Source organism: Dromaius novaehollandiae, chromosome 1 (genome assembly GCF_036370855.1).
Source record: "Dromaius novaehollandiae isolate bDroNov1 chromosome 1, bDroNov1.hap1, whole genome shotgun sequence".
NCBI classification, from domain to species: domain Eukaryota; kingdom Metazoa; phylum Chordata; class Aves; order Casuariiformes; family Dromaiidae; genus Dromaius; species Dromaius novaehollandiae.
In genome coordinates, this window is record NC_088098.1 from 152,714,927 (window position 1) to 152,734,689 (window position 19,763).

The window sequence follows — 19,763 nt, forward strand, 5'->3', positions numbered from 1 at the left end:
GCAGCAGGGAAAAGCAGTGCCAGCCGAGGGCTACCTAGTTATCCTCAGTCCTAGAGCAAACCACGCTGCTCCCAATTACCAAAGCCTCTTGCATACGGCAGGCTGTTACTTGGGCTGGGAACTTATCACCTGACCATTATGTAAAAGAGAAAGTAAGTCCAAAAAAAAAAAAAAAGAAGAGTGGAAAAAAACATGAAAAATTTCGTACTAGTCCATAGTACAGGCGGACCTGGGAACAGGTTCTCCCCATTTACCCATCCCAGATCCTCTTTCTGCTGCCGATTCAGATTCCTCTGACAGCTTGAACTGTGCCTTTTCTTGACAATTTGGGGTGGGAGAGTTGCTGATGTGCTGGTTTTACTTGCTTGGCTCCATTACAGTGTTCCTGAGCAGTAATGCTAAACTCATTACCTCCTCTTTGTGGGAAGTATTGCTTATACTCATAGAAAATTGATGAAGAACCTTCAAATTTGTTTGAGTAGCTTTGTAAAAAACCCACAGTGTGGGCCTGATAATTTAATCTAATTTTCCTTGCATGTAATTTGATCATTTTTATTCAGTTAAAAAGAACAAACATTAATTTGAAAATGTACATGAGATGTCTCTTAGTTCAGGGGAAGGACAGAAGGAGGGAATATTGCATTTGGTATCAAAGAGAAAGACGTTTTGGTTTTAAAAGTGGGGAGAAAAATGTAAAGCACCTGGAATGAGGAGCACTCGCTTCTTAGTATGATTCCATCGATTCCACGGCATATACAGTGCACTTTATGGTTAGCTGAGATCCCACGTTAACCTGGGCGATGCACATTTGGTGGCTTCACCGCTGGGCTGGCTTTGCCTTTGCCTGCCCCCCGGCTGGTTTTTCCCCTCCGTGTGGTGCAGCCAGTGCAGCTGAACCAGCCAGGGGAACTGATCCAGCTGGAAAATGATCTGGGGGAAAAATGCTGCCCCGAGTTTCTCACAGGGCTGCATTTTTATTCTGCTGCCGCCCCAAGCTCAGCGTGCTGGGAAGACGGATGCGTGACGCTGGGCTTGGTTGTCCAGCTTTGCAGGCTAGCTACGGGTTAAGTGGTGTCGTGAAACACAGTCAGCTTGTCTCCCGGCTGGTTTCTGGCGCTTTCAAAGTATGGGTTGGCCCCTCCTAAAGTTTGGCTTCTCCTTCCGTCAGAGCGGTTTGGATTTTCAGCGCGATGGCTCTGTTTTTGTTTGGTTTACTGAACAGCGAGAGTTTCTGAAGAATGCATGCCCTGGTGGAGACTGCACAATTGTTTCTGCAGTAGGTCTCTATCTTGTCCTGTTTTGGAAACTAGAAAGCTTAGCGATCCTTTGCAGCGCTGGATTCCAGCAGACTGTGGGCTTCATTAATTAAAAAAAGAGAGATACGGGACTGTTTTCTTTTGCCATGGCAATAACATAACATAAGAGGGGTACTGCAGAAATTCCCTGTGTGCTCATGGAGATGATAGGACAAAGGCGTCCTATTTTGTGGCATTCAGTTGCATCTCATTTTGAAGATACCTTAATGATTTGTGTTAGTGAAGATTTGTCCCTCTTGTTGGCTGTCAGCTGGAATATGATTTATAAGACAAGTGACATTAATGCTGTATATGGTTAGCGAGTGCCTGTCTGTGTACAAAATTGGTAATTATGGGAAGAGGCTGCTTCTTAGGCTATGATTAGAAAGTCTTTCCAGTAATACAGCAACAGGCACAAGATTATTCAGTCAAGTTAACATGAATTTTTCCCCAGTTTTTTAAAAATCTGATCCAAACAATATGAATTTCCCCTTGCTAATTTTAAAGTGGCCTGCCTGCATGAGATAACAAATCCTAGTTTTAGTTTAAAGAAAAAAGTGTTTTAGCAGAAGGCTGGCTAGATTGTTATCACAATGTTAATGATCAGTTCTCCTGCAGTCTCAATTATTTTCAGAGGAAGGACTAGAATAGACACATCTTCTGAATAATATTGATTTAAATATGTATTACTAGCTCATTAAGCTGTTAGAGTCTTTTCCCCTTCTGGACAGAGGTTTATTAATTGCTGCAGTTGATTTATCATTAAAGTGGGTTTAGGTGGGCAAGATGGAGAGGAGAGGGAAAGAGAGACCTAAAATTTTGACTATGCAGTTGTGGGTGTACTGTGGGTAAAGATACAGGGTCCTAACTGAAAAGAGAGGGATGCTACTGTTTGGTGCGCTGCATGTTGATTGCCTTCCATTTGACAGCCAGGAAAGTCAGCCAAATACAGGTATTATATTTACTTTACTAAATTATAATTTCTGTAATTATTAGTGAACATGTTTATTTGCAGATTTTTTTCAGACTAATTCCACTCAAAAACTCTTCTATGAGCTACTGTAAAAAGATATGATTTTATGAGTTAACTTTTTTAATTCTAATTTCATTTTGGGACAGCTTTTAATGGGCCAGCCTTTTATTTTGCCTGACTTCTTACATGCCTTGAAACTCTTTTATTGCAACTTGTTCCAAGTTTACTATATTGTAATCCCTGTAATCAAAGCAATGCATTTTCATTTCAGATGATAGTAATGGTTGATTTATTATTTTAATCCAGTAAAGAGTTTTGGAAACAGAAGGATGATTTTGTTTTGAAAGAGTTTAGTTTGAAAGAGTTTAGTTTATTTAGCTGTAAATAATACATATATATATGTATGTATGTATGTATGTATGTATGCATCTCCCTGAGTTTATAGTTGTTCGACAGAAAAACCTATTATTTCATGTATGCTTATTGTGTCCAAATGCAATTGAGTAAATCATGCAGTAGTGTCATCCTGTGATGGGCATGGATGTATGCATTGTGTCATGGCGTGGCAGCTTCTGGCTGGTCCTGCTGTACGTCTGCACGTGTTCCCGTGGTCCCCCCGGCCGAGGTTGTGCCACTTGGCCCTGCAAATTCGGGTCCGCAGGGTGGTGGAGGCTGGTGGGAGCTCACTATGCACATGCTGGAGGAGGACGCAGTGGGAGGTGGGTGCAGTTGCCCACAGGGCCTGCTGCAATTGCGCTTCCCCTGCAGGAACGAGTGAGTTGCTGGATAAAACCAGGAACCCCAGACCGAGCCCCAAGTGGTGGCCAGACATTGGCGTTGTCCCTTTGGAGGTGGAGCCCGGCACATGGGGGAGGCGGGACATGCCAGGAGGCACCAGCTGGGGATGGGGGACGTGGTCCTGGGCTCTCCTTGGCCAAGGGCGGCGGGGACAGGTGCTAGATCCCATCGCGGCCAGAGTGAAGCTGGACACCCTCCTCCCACGGGGGTGACCCCGCTGTTTGGGAGGAGATACCGACTTTCTGGGCGAAAGGAGGCTGGTGGCTAACGGCAGCATGCTGGTCCTTACCCCCAGCCCACTTGGGAGTTTGCATTGAACGGTCAGCAGATAAGAGGCTGAAATAGTCCAGGCTTTCCTTGCACGAGGATGAACGACAAATTGCAGAGCGGGCAGGAGTCGTGGGGAGCAAGGCTGCCTGGCTTACGCTGACTTTGCACCGCTACAGTGCTTACCTGCAGTGCAGCGCTGAGGGAAACTGAGGCACAGAAGGCAGCAGTGGGAGACCTCGTGTTCAGTCCAGAGCATCTGACTTCTCAGCCAACAGTTTTCATAATGAGAATCTCATTCTTCTGCGTGTTTCTTTTGTAAAAGAAATAATAAAAAAGCCCTTAGAGAATAGTCGTAATGCACACCATAACATACAGTAAAAATAACAGTTGACAACCATGAGGTGAATTTTTTTGCTTATTCTCTTCTGCTGCATAGGTAATCATAGTGGTAGGTCATAGTGGAAAACATCTGATAATTTATATTCACAGTCAAGCAGTCATGCAGCAATGTAAAATCAGAACCAATTATACCTTTTTAATAAGTAAAAATCAGTACATTATTTTCTAAAATGAAAGTATGGTACTTCTGATCTATATTGCAGAAAGGGAAGGTTATTTTTTCATAACTTGGGTTGTATTTGTCTATCTGATAAATACAGGACTTCCTTTTATCTGCAGTCAGTCCCGCTTGTATCTGAGTATATATTTACATGGTTCAGCATCTGTAATAATAGTCTTCAGTCAGGGAGAGGTTATTTTATGCTTATTAACAAACAGCAGCTCGGCAGGCAGAGTTGAATGGACATCTCCCACTCATCCCAAACCTTAAAAACAAGGAAGTAAGCAGTTAAGGGGAAAGTTTGTGTCTTCCTCCCTTTGTCCTGCCGGCAGCACGCTGAAAGAGATAGAGAGGTGCAAAGAAAGCCACAAGTCTCTTTCAACTTCCAGTTTCTGTGCTTCTGATGTTTTTTTTGTACGGGTTTTGTACCGCCTAAGTCTTTGTTGCTAAGTGTTGTTTTTGCTTATTGCATTTTTTAAGATACAGAATGTTGTACCAATTTTGCTGCCTTGCGCAGTGCACAGGCACAAGAAGAGGGACTCTTGCTGCCACTGAGCAGAGCGAGTGGGTTTGGGGCACGGGAGCACCATAGCTCAGCCGTCCTCCGGAGGGCTCGGGAGAGCATGTGGTGCTCTGTAGCACATCTGCCTTCCAAAATGGTTTGTCTTCCTTTGAAAAGTTACTATAAATAGGTACCCCAGAAGAAAACTGCTGTGTTTATTAGTGATAACAGAAGTCCAGCTTTAGGGAATTTTCAGGGAAGGATCTTTGTCTGCTTCCTGAAGCGCTCCGTCGCTGGTCGAAAGTCTGCGGCATGGGATGGGCACGTGGCAGTGGGGTGGGTGTAGGGCGATGGGGTGGGCATAGGGCTCTGCTGTCCCCCATTGCTCACAAACAGGCCAGCTCAGGGCTCCTGCAAGTGTGATAGGTGGAGCCGTGGGCAGGAGTTGGTCATTGACTCAGTAACCTCCGAAATTAAAAAAAAAAAAAATCACATTTTTTATGGCTTATGCTGCAGGGCCTGGCTTTCACACTGCGCATCATCACTATCTTTTTTGTATGGTAGGCATAGAGAGGGACCAAGAATATAGGCTCCTTCCACATGGACTATGAAATGCTTTACGAGTTGCCAGCAATAGTAGTGATTAGGGATCTTGGGGTCCGAGCGCTTCTGGGAGAGGAGGGTGCTTGGTAGCAGCTAAGGACACGGTGACTCTACCAAGCTTAGTCATACTAAAGGGCACTGCAGGAGCTTAGAGGTGATCATCCTGGAGGTCTGGTGTATTGTGGGAGTGACGGTTTTATGTTAGAAGTATGGGGGGAGTGTTTATCAGGGATTTGCCCTGCTGTTATTGTAGACTGGAGTTCATCAGTGCAGTCAGTAATAAGACTAAGAAGCTTCAGACCGCACGTAAGTGGTGTTTGAACTCTGTTATTGGGTTGCCATTCCCCTCTCTGGGGGTTTGGGAACCTGTGTCACAGCACTGACATGGCCATTTGCTATTGATAAGTCTCTTCCTTGTTGTTACAGCTAAAATGAAGTCAGTGCGCTTACACCCTGGCATATTTCTTCAATTTAAAATTTGCTAGATTCACCTTGCTTTGAGTGTTCTTCACCTAGCTTCAACTTGCTTAGAAAGCAGTGGCAATGACAGCTATCTCCTGCCGGTAAGCACAAGTAGAGGGTTCAAGCACAAGTTCTGCAGGGTGCAAACAGGTTGCAATAAAAGGGGAGGAGGAGGAAGGTTTCCAATGGGTGATTTTTTTTGACTCTGAGTAGTTTTTCGGTTTTCATCAAAGCAAGGTTAAAAATTCCAGTAGCTATCAGACTTTGTAGTGCATTTTGGGTTTTAGATTTTTCCCCCCAAAAAAGTTTAAATGCCCTCAGTGATGTCACGTATCTGTAGTGCTGGTTAGCTTCTGCATGAGGATGCTGCGCTGCCGAAAGGGCCCTTTCCTTGACACTTCGCAGTCGGGTGGAGCAGGGACAAGTGGAGGAGTACCATACACTCTTGGAGTCTAATTCCCCGAGTTACCCTGAACTTTGTATGTTCTTTTATACTTGTACAAATTGGGTGCAAAATGCCACTGACAAGAAAATTATAGTTAGTTATCCACTTGCACAGATCTCCACTTACTGGAGATTCTTTGCTGTAGAAGGGCCAGGCTCGTTTTAACTGTTTAATGTGGTCACTTGAGAATGAATTCCACTCATTACGAAAATTGTGATGGAAGGATTTTTTTAATATCAGTCCATTTTCTTGCACGTAGGAGACACTTTTTTCATTTAATGCTCTACATAGCCTCCGAGGGAAACTTCTTGTTAGTACATCATTGAGGTTAAAAGAGGCTGAACTCCCATTTACAATGACAGATCATGGGAAACTGGATAGAATTGAGGTTCCTCAGCTACTCTGGTACTGTCAGTGACCATATGCTTACTTTTCAAGTCAACTTAAGACTTAAAAGGTTTCAAATAGCAGTGTCAACTCCTTGAATCAATAATTCCTTCCCAACGCTGCTGAAATAAATACAGGCCAAGCACACAGAGAAAAGACTGTGGTCAACCTGAAATTGTCTTGTAAGCGTGTAAACCCAGAATGATTGGTAACAAGCAGATAAGACTACAGTGAATCTTAGTCGAGACAGTAAATGTTACCTTTTTTTCCTTTTTCTCCCCTCCCTGAAGAGCTCCCTTGGCTGATAAAGTGCAGTAAAAGATGCCTCTATAGGAGTATTTGACTTTATGAAGTTGTGTAAGCTGCAGACTCAGAAAGGTAATCATATTGGGAGATCCTGACCTTTGTAATGTTCAGTAGCCTAGATGTTTAGTAACTTTGTCTGAATGAGCTTCAAGTAAACACCATTTTGTTTTTCATAGTTTTTTTCAGTAATTAATGAAGGAAAGTGAGTAACCTGTTACTTGGCAGTGCTGCTAGGCACGTGGGAAGAGAGCAAAATTCTCTCTCTGTAGTGGGGAGGATGAAATGATTCCTTCTTATTTCTCTCTGCTCTTCCTCTTCAGTCCTTGTAGCTCAAAGCGACTGCAGATTTCAAAGGTAAGAGTGAAAAAGCAGTGCTGTCAAAGCTGTTCACAGCGGCATGCTCGAGGCTCGGACGCCTCTTACTCTTCAGAATTGGGACTCAGTTTCTGTGGGAGGTGTGAGAAATCACTACCACAGTGGGTAGCAGCATAGCGGTACCTCAGCAAACCCAGTTTTAAGAGTGCTGCTGGAAGAGAAGAGTCTCCTTCCTGGAAAGAGAAACTCGAGTTAGGGGATTGGAATAGTTTTGCTTCATTGACCTGATACAAATATTATTCAGGATAATGCTTTGTGCTGATGGAATTGCTGTGTTACTGCACTTTAGCTCTGCCAGGTGTTGCTGTTTTTCTGCTCTGCTTGCCATGAATAGATTTGCCTTTTCCCTCTTATTTAGTGAATTTACCTTCTTTGCGCACACGAGGAAGAAACACAAGGAAATAATTCCCCTCCAAAACAGATCTTGCACAGAGGTTGCATCCCCGCTAGGCGTTTTGCCAGCTCTCCCAGTGGGAATGGGGGGACCTGTTATGTATTCATAGGTAAAAATATATTACATTTTCATTCCGCTCCGATGGGGGAGGTGACAGTTCAGGAAAGCCCCGTGGCCCATCCTGCCTGCTCTGCGCCCCTCAGCCCCGTTGCTGTTGCCCCACTGCCCCATCGCCGTCACCCCAGGACCCTGTTCCCATGAGGCGGCAGCCGCCCCTGCCGCAGAGCCGTTTCTGAGCTCGCCGAGATGCTTCTACCCACTGCGTAAGGTGGACCAGTGAAGGGAACAGCAAATACGACTGAGCAGACATAGCTATAGACAACGAAAAGTAAATATTTTCAAATGCATGTTTATGTATTTTAGAGGGTTACAGCAGTTCAGGTCTGTGCTGTTGTTTTCTCAACTGTCTTGCCACCGTGAAGATGTTCAGGAAAACTGCATTTTCCTGTTGAAGGATTTCTTCAGGTATAATACTTCCAAACTGAATATAGAATTGAACAAATACAGAATCATTCTTGTCTCTTTATTTCATTGCAGCTTTGCTGTAGGAATTCTTTTGTTTTGCAGAAAGGTTTAGAGTGGAAAAATTGTTTGACATCCAGAACAAGTATAGTCTCATACTTGAATGGATTGTTTAAATTTCCCAACAGGAATATTCTGTTACTGAACAATAATAGTAAAATCTTGACCTCACGTTATAGTTCTCAGTTCTTTAATAAATAGAGATATCTCTATTTAATGTTTCTTACTTCCACAGAATGCTTTTTAAAAAGTAGTAGATATCAGTGCTCCCTTTTAAAATGAGAAACTGAAGCACAGAGGGTCTCAGTCCAGAGTGACCCACTACCAGCTGCAAGGACCATGCCATTGTGGCGTTTGATATGCTTAAGCTCTTGTCGTGATCCTTGTGTTTGGGAGGATCATAACAGACATTTAACAGCTGATTTTGTTCTGGTTAAAGCACTGTGATGAGTTTCACCTACTTTACTGTGTAGTAGAGCTGCGTTTGGCCTCTATCCAAGTTTAGTTACTTTAGTTACTGAAATTCTCTTTCCGTATTCAATTTCCTAATATTAAATTGCTGTAACATTAACTGGAAAACTACTATAATATACCCTGTTTTTTTCTTCTTTCTGTATGTTCTGGGTTTTTCTGTTAGTTTGTTTGCATGTGTTTATTTCTCCTTTGCTTATTTTCTCTTTTATTGCATGTGTGAAGCTTTTGTTCTCAATTTTCATGCCATTTGACATACGGGTGAAGCCAAATAAAATATTGCACATTTCTGTTTCAAGTTAAGAACCAGTTTTAATGCTGAACAATAACTGTATTACAAGGAAGCCTGATGTGCCCTCAATGCCATTACAATATGCTGGAAAAAAGGTAATTTAATGGAAACAGCAGAGTGTTTGAAAGTTCACTGCATGAAAATTGGATTTTTGCCTTTTATTGTTTACATTGCACCTTATTCATATTTAAGGCCACAGGGATTATCATCCTTCTTAATGGCCTTATTTAATAAAGACTTTGCATTTCACAGTATATGATCTAGTGTGGGCTTCAGTCTGTTATCAGGTTTTCAATTAACTAGCTGTGGCTTCAGTTGCCCTATAAATCCTATAAATATATCTAAATAATTAATTTGCTTTCCGTGGATGGTAGCAGCTACTTTTAAATACAGCTGCTATATGCTTAGCTGCTAAATGATACAACTGTGCTTATAACTTGCTTTATTTATCATTATTTTTTAAATATATGAAATATGGCTATTAATGTGACTGGCTAGACAAGGACCAGTCTCGTGAGGTATGAGGTCGGTGCTTCAGCTAGGACTGAGGACCAAACCATTGTGGGGATGCGAGTGCGCCTTCAATTCTGGGAGGAAAGGACAGGGGTGAGTGGGTGTCATGGATCAACATATCCCCTAACTGGACTGGAGGTTTCTGAATCCTTTGACTGCGGTCATATATATTGTGAACCAAGGACTGGACAGTTTTTACCTGAGTGGAGGAGTAAGTTAAAATATGGGAGACTGAACTGTTTGCTGTTGCTTTTAAATTTGGGCCTTTCTAGGTACCCTGTAAAAATGCCTGCACCAAAACGGAAGAAAAATCGGTGCCCAAGTGCCTCTCCGAAGACTGGTTTCTAACCCAGATTGCAGAGGCAACTGTGGCACCTCAGTGCTGGGCTGTTGCCTGCCAAAAGCATCCGTCCGACTTAACGGGGCTGCTACTACACTGAGCTGCAGCCGGCTGTGCAAGCGGGTCTGCCCCCGCACTGTGCAAGTTAATGTATTCAGTGATTCACCTACGAGAAGCGGAACAAAATAAAACTTGGCAGCTGTGAAAAAGCGCTGTTGATCAGAGAGTCCCAGTCTTTTCCAAGTTATTCCTGCTGGCTCGCATCCCGAGGAGGGAAGATTTGAGACCTTCAGGGACCCACAGAGATCAGAACACGAGTCAGTTTTAAAACTGTTGGAATATTTAAGGCTTTAAAAATATTTTTCACCTATCAGTGTGTGATTAACTGAGTGTACAAACTCAAAGAGAAAAATAATATTTATTAAACATAGCTCACTTAGTCATTTTGGCACTTGATGTGCAAAGATTATGCATTTTTTGCAGGATTTATATTAATAATTTCAGCATGATAACGTTAAGAAAGGGCTTTTCTTTTTTAGGGAGGTTTATCTGTGCATGTGTACAAGTAGCACATGAATTAACTTTCTGTCTTCCATTTTTTGAGAAGTTTAAAATGTACCTTTTCACCCTTAAGACAAAAAGAGCAGTTGTATTTATGGGCCGCAGAGGGTTAATACAGTGTGAAAAAGAACACATTCGAGGTTGTCCTCCTGACAGCTCCATTGTGTCGGCAAAGGACAAAGATGAAGCACAGCCTCAATTTACTTTTCTTGCTAAATAGTACTTTGTTCTATATTGTTACGAGAAGGCATTCCACATCTGGAGAAGATGGAAAGCATGGAAGTCATGATACTGCCTCTATCAACCGTAATATAATGACTACACATTTTGGTGCTCCTCAAGGAGTTCTGAATTTTGTTTGTTGCCTTTTGGAAAGCTTCCATTAGTGGATGCTCCTCTTTGATTTTTACCATTTCTCTTGTCAGCCTCATGAAAAGGTTGAAAGAGAAAATACTACGTTTGTCTGCAGAAAGCCTGAGGACTTGAAGTATGGGCCACCTTTCTGGTGCTTGCTGCAGTAGATAAAAGATGTGAGATTTGTCCTTGTGTTTGTGCAATGTGGGAAACTGATGCTCTTAGATCTGTCTACCCTGGGAAAGTAAGATGTGTTTAGTAAATTCACAAAATATTAAACATTTGGTACATTTCATTTATCGAAGGTTACATTTATTTCATTATGGAAGTTATTGGCAATGTTGGAGCACTAATGAATAAACTAAAAAAAGCCATATAAAAAAGTTTGCATCCAAGCTCCATGTATTCCCTCTGGGTTCATACAAGTTCCCCTGAAAACTTGTTTCTGCAAATTTGGATGGAAAGGGAGAGAATTTTAAAATCAGTTGCTTTTGTTTAACAGATGCTAGTGTTTATAACACAGTTATAATAAAAATACAATTTTGAAGCAAATCAGTACTTGTCCAGAGGAAACTCCACATATGGACTATGCTGTCCTTACCAGAATCCAGAAGGAGGGACACAAAGGTAGTTTCTTTCTTTGAAACCTGTGATTAAGGAAGCTTTAATTATTTCTCGGGAGATGTTCAGTTATGCCTGCACTGCTCTGTCCTGTTGAAATCTTTCCAGGAAAGTGCCTGGAAGGAATAAAACACTGTCCTGCTGCTTTCTTAGACCTCCTCTGGTAGTGCTCTTGAAGGGGTTATCCCCTCTCCCCCCAAAAGTGCTAGGATTTACCAGCCAGAAGATCTGTGTTGAGCCAATAGCCCTTAAACATCATGTGCATCAGCTCTAGAGGTCCAAGGAGCCACATTATTGTAAACTCTGTATCTTCTAGCCACCTGCCAGCAAGGCTGCTCCTATAACAAGGAGAAAGGCAAACAAGGAAGAATATAGATATTTTGGTTCATGGCTTGCATTTCCCTTTGAAGATTGCTAACAAGTAGCCAGGCTGTTAAGAAAGAAATGTTGAGCTCACCTGAACTCAGACTTAAGTTTCTGGAGATGGAAACTTCGGAAAGTTCCTCCTAAGTTCAGTGCCAGGGAAACACTGCCTCAGAGTGCAACTCGTATTTTGTGATTTTACTTCAGTTTAAAACAAAGTTATTTTACCCTTAAAAATAACTGCATTAGTGATAGGAAATTGTTTATCTGTTAAGGTAAACAAATTCATCTGAAGCTTATATGAACACTCTATTTCTTCTTCTATACAAAGCACACAAATCTCTCTCTTGGCTGTTTAATATCAGTCTGGTTGTCTAATTTTTGCCCATGGAAAGGCTGTGGGTCATTTCTTTCTTCTGAATCATGTTTTGATCATTTTATTTCCTATTAAAGTGATTAAAGTGAACTGGGCATACACAGACTATTAACTTTGCCACAAAACTTTGCCATGCTGCAATGTATATTATTAAGCCATTTCTAAAATTATCATACGTTATCTGATTATTTAATGCTCTGTAGCCTGCTAAAGGAGTTCAGGCTGAATGCTAGGTCACCCACATTCAGCACTTCATATGAGGTGTGTTTAACTAAAGGAGCAGAAGGAGGAGGTGATGCCTATGATGGAAATGCCCAATAGATCCTTAACAGCAGCCTGGAAATAAGTACTGAAAAAGTGCCAGAAAAGCAGCTGACCTGCCTCCAGGGCTGTGTAGGAGGAGCTGGGTCTGAGTATGAGGAGTGGGTCCCTGTGCCTTGACAGCAGATATTGAATAACAGATCGGTGCAGGAAGGGCAGTGCCAGCTCCAGGCAGTGGAGATGGTGCCTTCAGGAGTAAACAGTCCTTAAACCTGTGGCCCCTTGGCTCTCGTCATTAGGAATTCCATCCCTCTTTGTTAAACTTTAAAGGATGTTACTGGTGACCTTGCTAGTTGGGTGTGCTTTTTAATCTTCATGCCTGTGCTGGCGGCAGCTGCAGGCAGAGCTGGGAAGTGGAGCCATCGCGCTGATCGTTGAGCTGTCAGAGTCCTTCTTTTCCATCAAATTTTGGAAATTGTCACCTGTCCTGAAAATTTATAGTTTGTCTTTGCTTTGGGGCTCTGGTGAGTTGATCTGAATTATTTACAGCTATTGTAGCCGTTTGATGAACAGGTTCAGCCAAATAAGAGACCTCAGAAGAGCAGATTAATGGCAGGGAGCTCTTTATTTAACTTGTCAGGGCCCATCACAAACCGTCAAAGAAAGCAGGCACTTGTCCGTAGTATCGAATGGATGAATATGATAAACAAAGAGGTCACAAAGCCTTAAAGCCTAGCTTTCCTCAGCAACAGAAATAAGATGTGCTTCCCAAACAGCTTTAGGATTCAAATATAGGTATTTTATATATTCAAAACATAAGGGGTTTATAACTGTTGTACCCTTAGGTGTTCATGGGTTTTCTCAAAATGCAGGAAGGAAAGAGGTCATGAAGGAGCCCAGAAGTGACACACAGTCCATCTGTTTCGCTGAACCGTTTTTCTAAATTAAATCCATTGCTTCCAAAGTAAAGTTAATATAGGATGTTGAAAATAGAATGTTTCAAAAGCAAATTCAACAGCAGTTACCTATTATAAATACAGGTATTCTGATGATAATTCTCCATTCCCAAGTGAGATCCTCACTGTGGCCCAATCCTGCAGAGGCTTTAAATGCATGCTTGTGTTAATCTCTGCTAAAGCATTTTTGCCTATGGTTAACTATAGCAGCATGCCCTAAATTAAATGTGTGTCTGATATTTCCCCTACAGAAATAAATGGCTGACTTGAGGTTAGAGATAATTTTCTCTGAGTAACTGCTGAACTCTGCTCTAACCATACCTGTCTGTACGTATTTAGAACAAGGTAAAGACTGATACAGCGGCTTCCTCATGTTCGTGATTAAGAACATGGTTGATGTCTTTCACTTTACTAATTCATAAGAGAGAAGCTGAAGAAGTTGGAAAGAAGTAGAACTGTAAAATGTAGTTTCAGGGTTACTGGTCTTTGTCAGCTCTTGCAGGGAAGATGAGCATAACAACAAGTATCACAGGTGTCTTCTTTAATTATATATCATCTACTTACTGAAATATTCATAAGAAATTGATATATAACGTGCAAGTTCTGGCTGAAAGGAATAAAGGTTATTTGTAAATATCCACAAGGTGATTCCCTTACCAGGTTCTTTGTCTAGCAAAATGATTGGATTACTGCATTTACAGAAGAAAAAATCACAGCTGTGTCTCATTGATATGTCTTCTTTTCTTGGTAAACCACAGCGTAATAACAATTGCTTTAGATGTATCTTAAAGTCATAAGTGCTGCAAGTGTGAAAAATTCCTGGCTGCTGATGAGCAGCTGGGGAGCAGAGGCAGTGATTTATATGAAAACATAAGTGCTGTAGAATTCAGAAGCAAGTATACTCTTCAGTTTTAGGTTTGATGAGTCCTGTGAGCCCTGCAGGACTGGTAAGTCCCGTAAAGCATATGGTTAGCAAATTGTGTGAATTCCAGTCTGAAGCAAGTGTAAAAATAGAGGAACTGGTCTGCATAGAACTGTGTCAGCACTTAAAATACAGTTGTGTTAGAAACAGGAATGCTAAACTTTTACAGCTGGCAACAGGTAGAGGATGATAAACAGATCGTTCTGGATGTGCAGGTGAAAGACGGGATGCTAGAGGTGTGTCTTAGATATTCTGCTGTTTTAATAACATAACTCATTTAGATACTGTCTACCAATAACCCTCCAAGGGCAGTGACCATTCATTTCTGTTATCGGCTCAACACACGTTCTGGTCCCAGCCCGTTACTGAGCTACTATCACCCTCCTCTTACACAAGGGTTGTGGGAGGAGTGCAAGGGCAGTGTTATCTTGGGGAACCAAACATTTGCAGCATCACTCTAGTCCCCAGCTTCTTTGGGGAGCGTGTTTCACTGAGCGTGTTTCATTTTTCATCTCCTGTATGGGCAGGAAACCAAACCTCCTATGGTACGACCTTTTATACTAGATGCCAACCATTAAGAAGCACCAGCATTTGCTTGAGGTGCTCCTGCCACGTTCCCTGCCCTGTTTCCAGGTCACTGACAAGTCCCTGCCTGAGACTGTCTAAATACTATATGCAGCAGTTGTGCTCCATTTTTAGTCTATCCGTTTGTGGTGTTCATTACATGCATCCTTATTCACAGACAACTTTAGCTGCTGTCATACTCTTGGACTCCTCATATGGAGCTGCAAGCCAAGTTGTGATTGCTTTAGCCAAATGACTTGGTCAGAAATCCCCTCGCAGGATGTTTCTGCCCAATGTGGTTGCTGCCTGTTTGCCAGTGAGGGCATCGGTGCACTTGGTGCGCTGGGTGGTCCCCCTGGCTGCTCCTTCTTCAGTGCTAGCACGGAACGGCTCTTCCCGGGAGGCTCAGCTGTGCCCACCAGGTGCAGCGGCAGCCTGGCAGCCCCGCTTCACTTCTAGTTCCTTGTGCTAATTCATGCGACCCTTGGCTGGCTCTTAAAAGCCGGGTAAGGCAGAAGAGACCTTGCATACACTATGTGCATAAATGAACGCTAACACTTAGTTGCTTGTATCTCCAAAGGCCTTTTCCCAACTGGGCTGCAGCCGTCACGGCTGCAAATCTGAGGGGATAGGACAGCATGTGGTTTCCTAAGGAGGGAGGACTGAAGGGGACCGCATGGCCACCACTTGGTGCCACCTCCAGTGGGGGACAACTTTGTAAAAATGTTTGTAACAGAAGGATCCACAAACAGTCTGATCCCCATGCCCTGATTCAAGAAAGTCCACAAGTCACTTGCCAGCATCCTTTTATAAATTTAAGACCTAAACTAGAAGATAACAGAAAGAGCAGGAAGGGCCCTGCTAGTGTTTATGGGTCCCTAGAATAACATGGAAAAAAATCAGGTAAAATTCTCGGGATGTCTCAGGAAATACGGTATATCCAGATATGCAGGAAAGAAACTCTCCCATCTGGGGATCTGTTTAAAACGAGTGTGGGAACAGGGTGCATCAGCCAGATGCACCAGTGGTTTTTAACATCAGGGACGCACCATGTTGCACCCTGCTCAGCATCCTCTCTTGCAGCTGTGGGAATCCCAACATTGGAAAATCTGTATTTTAAAACTGTCACAAACTGGCATTTTGCGAGGTGCCTCCTCCCATTACTTTAAAGAGAGGACTGTTCCCAGCAAGCCTCAGCACATCACTGGGCAAATTGCTACTTTGGAGTTGTTTGATGTTAAATTGTTTAACCTGCCCCTTCACCCCCACTTTGGTAGGTCTTTCCGGCATTAAAAGCTCCAAAAATGGCAACAGGAGAGCTATCCTGAACTTGGATTTTGCCTATCTGCCCTGATTTATGTGGTATAAATACTTGGTTGCAGCTCTTAAAAAAACCTGGACAGCGATGGATCACGAGGGAGTTTTGTTAGGCCCTTTTGGACTTCTTTTCTTTTTTAAGGACAATGTAAAATAATTGCTAGTAGACTATATCAACAAAGTCTGGAGTTGATGATAGATACGGACTGTTAGGTCTGTATTTTGTCCTTGATCGCAGCAGTGCTCCAGGTGTCTGATAATGAAGAAGTCAACATCCTAGGTGTTGTTTGACCAGAAAAACATGAAGGAATGCTGACATCTTATCTCAGATATCATTCCTCCACCTATTCAGTGTGGCTGCAAGTATTGTGGGGCCAATATAGTTAAAGCTTTGCAAAATGTGTGCACCCTCCTTCTGTATTATCATAAAAAATGCTAGCTGAAGTCTGGTTTTATCATTCGTACAGACGTATGTAGGACCCAGGTTGTTGGCTTTATTTTCATGTAACAGGGCTGTTCTTATACTGCTGGCAATATGTAATTTGACAAGGGATAGGCAAACCTGGTTTTCTGACCATGGCTATGCTTCACAGAGCAGTTGGGATGAGTTGTGGAGCCAGACAAGATTTTGATCCTTTTACGTGCTGGTTCTATTACGTGTGTGTAACATTTATGTTAGTAAGTAAATCTCCCTTAGCAAAACCTTAGCAAAAGGAAGTTCTAAAGGAAGAAAGAGTCTCTCTGTTTCTAGCCCCAGACTCTACAGCACTTTAGTTTTCATTATTATTTATATGCAGGCAACATTCTCTGCAAAAGATCCCAGTTTATATCTGCGTTTTACACCTGGTGGTGCATTGTTCTGTCAGGAATCTGGAGGATCTGTGTGTTTAAAAAAATTAAGTGATGTGTATTGACCTGTAAAATAAAAGTATCACAGGATATATTTAGATGTGCCAACCTGACACACTTAAAAGAGGGAAGGAAGAAAAAATTGTACCAGAGCTGTATAATTTTTATAATTGATCGTTTTATAGAAAAATGTCGTAAAGTAAGTATGTGTAATTTACCTCTCCTTGTTGACTGTCTTTGCAGAACTACATCTGAATCATTTCCTGTTAGTGAATAAAATCAAGAGGTTTTCAGGGTTGTTTAGTCTGAGCAACTGGGAGTTCGTGCAGCTAATGTGTTCCAGGAGGTTAACCACTGTGAACTCTCTTGTCTGAACCATTTCCCTTTTTTAGATAGCTTGCAACCCATGCAGTTGCCTTTCAGGTAGCAAGTTATCAGTTGTCTTGCATATAACGTGAAAGAGAGCAGTCTGTGGCAATGTGAAATCTCAAAAATATATATTGCCTGTCTCTGCTATAACCTGGAAGGGAATAAAGGAGAGCGGCTCTTCCACAATAATGATTTCCTTTTCCTGGAATAAAGGCATTCATATTTTATGTGTAGTAGTTTTTTGAAAACCTCATTTTATATTCCCATAAAATGCCATTAATATGCAGGGTGTTTATATGTAATTCACATCTTTAACTAAGCGAATGCATTTTCCTGCAAGGCATTTTAATGGAAATTTTTATTTACAAATAAGATCCAAAAAGCATTAGGAATTTTATGTAATGCTGTCAAAGGTGAGTAATTAATGCAAACTCTTACTGACCTGTACGGTGCTATTGCTCTGGAGAACTGGGCACCAGCAGCATAGCTTTACGCTGCATAGCCATCTGGAAGAGGGCGTTTACAGGGTTTGCAATTAGCTCCTAGTGTCAAGACTCTAGGTCACAGGGTTTCTACAGCACAGTTTTGTGGCACCGCGTCACACTAATCATTCATGGGATGCCTGCAGGCAATTGCTGCCGGCGGTGCTTTCTTCAGCGTTTAACCTGCGCGTTTCTGAACAGCAGTCCTTCTAGTACTTTATTAACTTCATTTTTAAGCTTTTCATTGATTTGTGGGCTCTTTTTTCCTTTTAACAGCTGCTGATGTATTTGTAATTAATTATTTAGTGGGCATAGTATGACATAAAAGGGAATATTTTACAAACGATTATTTTTTCCTGCTTTGTGTGGTGTTTCTCCCTGGTCTCTTGTGATCTCCTCACAGCTGATCTCATAGATGATGAAAGTAACCACTAATGGGCTTCCACTTGTACGTAGTTAGAGGTGTGCTACATTTCAGTCCTCGCATGGAGGGACTGAAATTCGCAGTTTCCTTAATGGAATTTTGGAGAGTGTTTTCACATGTAACAGAAGTGTGCTAATGGAAGGCTAAAGCCATTTTTGTTCTTGGGTTTCAAATTCATTTCTGTAAACGCTCTGGGTTTAATTCAGTCAGAATGTGTTCTTAGTTCAGTAAAAGCAGGAGAAGAAACATTATGGTGAATACTGGAAATCTGATGGCCATTGTATTAATTTTTGGAAAACAAATGCATTCTTATTTGTCACACTGTTCGCATTAACAAGATGGCTAAAAACCATGGAACTCCACTGTAATTGATATTATACAATTTCTGTATGCATTTCTGCTTGACTTACAGCAGCCGTAATCAGCATTTAAGAAGCACTTTAAAATGCTACATTAAAACACAAATTTATATGGTAGCAAATGGCTGTTGGGTTCTTAGCAGATCCTGAATCTGGAGAATAAAGTGAAGGTGAAAGTCTTTTGACAGATTTTTTTTGGTGATATTTAACTAATACTCTGCTAGATCTTAGCCCAAGGGTCCAAGAGAAGCGATGACTGAATAGTTTTATTTCTAAAAACACTTACCTTGATGATGTCAGCTTTTAAAAAGAAAGTCTTGCTGTTCTTGTGTGTGTGTTTAAGGTAGGAGAGCTCTAGGTAGTTTAAAAATGAGAGTTAAACAAAACATGTTGACATTAATCTGTTTGTGGCATTTACAGAATATTTTCCGTTAGCTTCTGTACTAAATTTTGCCTTATAAAGCCACAGAGGGCATTGCACTCTAATAATACGCTGTTTTTGACGCGTGCTCTTTTATAAAGTCAGGAACCATTAGTTTCATATGTATGCATAGGTTTTACCTATACACAATGGGTGAAAGAAACTTTGAGGAGTTGTCTGGCACCTGGGTGTCCCTTGAGGGGGTGCTCGGGGGTGGGTGACGCCGGCGGGTGGGGAGGGTGCGCGAGAGGCTCACGGGGCTGTGGGGTGCCCCAGCGCAGCATGGTGGGCACTGGTGACGGAGCGGGTGCCCTGCATGGGGTCGATGCCAAACTGCCAGCCAAAAGAAAAGATTACCACCTTGCTTCAGCTTGGAGAACAGATTATTATTATTGATGGCTACCTATAACACCTTCTGCTATCTTCAAAAGCTAATCAGACAACTGTAAGGGAGATAGATACATCCTCACTCGTCTTTGTGTGGTCTTCTCTGTGGTTTCTAAAAGTTGGGTTTAAAAAGATCAAACAAGGAGCATTTCAATTATGTGTATTTCTAAGAAAAGGTTAAAACTTCCCCATTGAAAGGAATAAGAAATGCACCCGGTGGTGGTTCCACAGCCCTAACACCGTGTATCTCCTCTCGCTGTACTGCTGGCTCTGCTCCCCTGCTTTTCAGTGTTTATGGCAAATGCAGGTTTGTTATTGCTGCTGATGTTTTATGTAACTTAGACCATAAACTCCTGAAAGCTAGGATCCTGGTTTTGCCTGCAAAGTCCCATGTTAGTGTGATATTCTGTAAAAATAGTTGGAACAGTAACAACAGCCAGATGTAGTGCAGTTGAGCAATTTTCCAGCTGTGCCAAGTCACTGAGCTTCTCCTTATCTCAGTTCCTCTGGCTGTGAAGTTAATGCTATTTTACTTTCATCTGAAGAGGCAATTCTGTGAAGATTCCTTTGTGTTTGGAGCTTTCAACGTCATATTTCTGTGGTTTTGTTG

At 42.0% G+C, this 19,763-nt stretch overlaps 1 protein-coding gene and 1 long non-coding RNA gene across 3 annotated transcripts in view; both read left to right on the forward strand.

Moving 5' to 3' along the window:
* Positions 1 to 19,763, forward strand: part of SH3RF3 (SH3 domain containing ring finger 3) — a 260,428-nt gene that overhangs the window by 7,052 nt on the left and 233,613 nt on the right. The window lies entirely within an intron of this gene.
* On the forward strand, positions 4,788 to 10,777 carry LOC135325437 (uncharacterized). The gene is made up of 2 exons (XR_010386426.1): positions 4,788 to 7,894; positions 8,722 to 10,777. It is a non-coding gene; the product is annotated as an uncharacterized LOC135325437 (long non-coding RNA).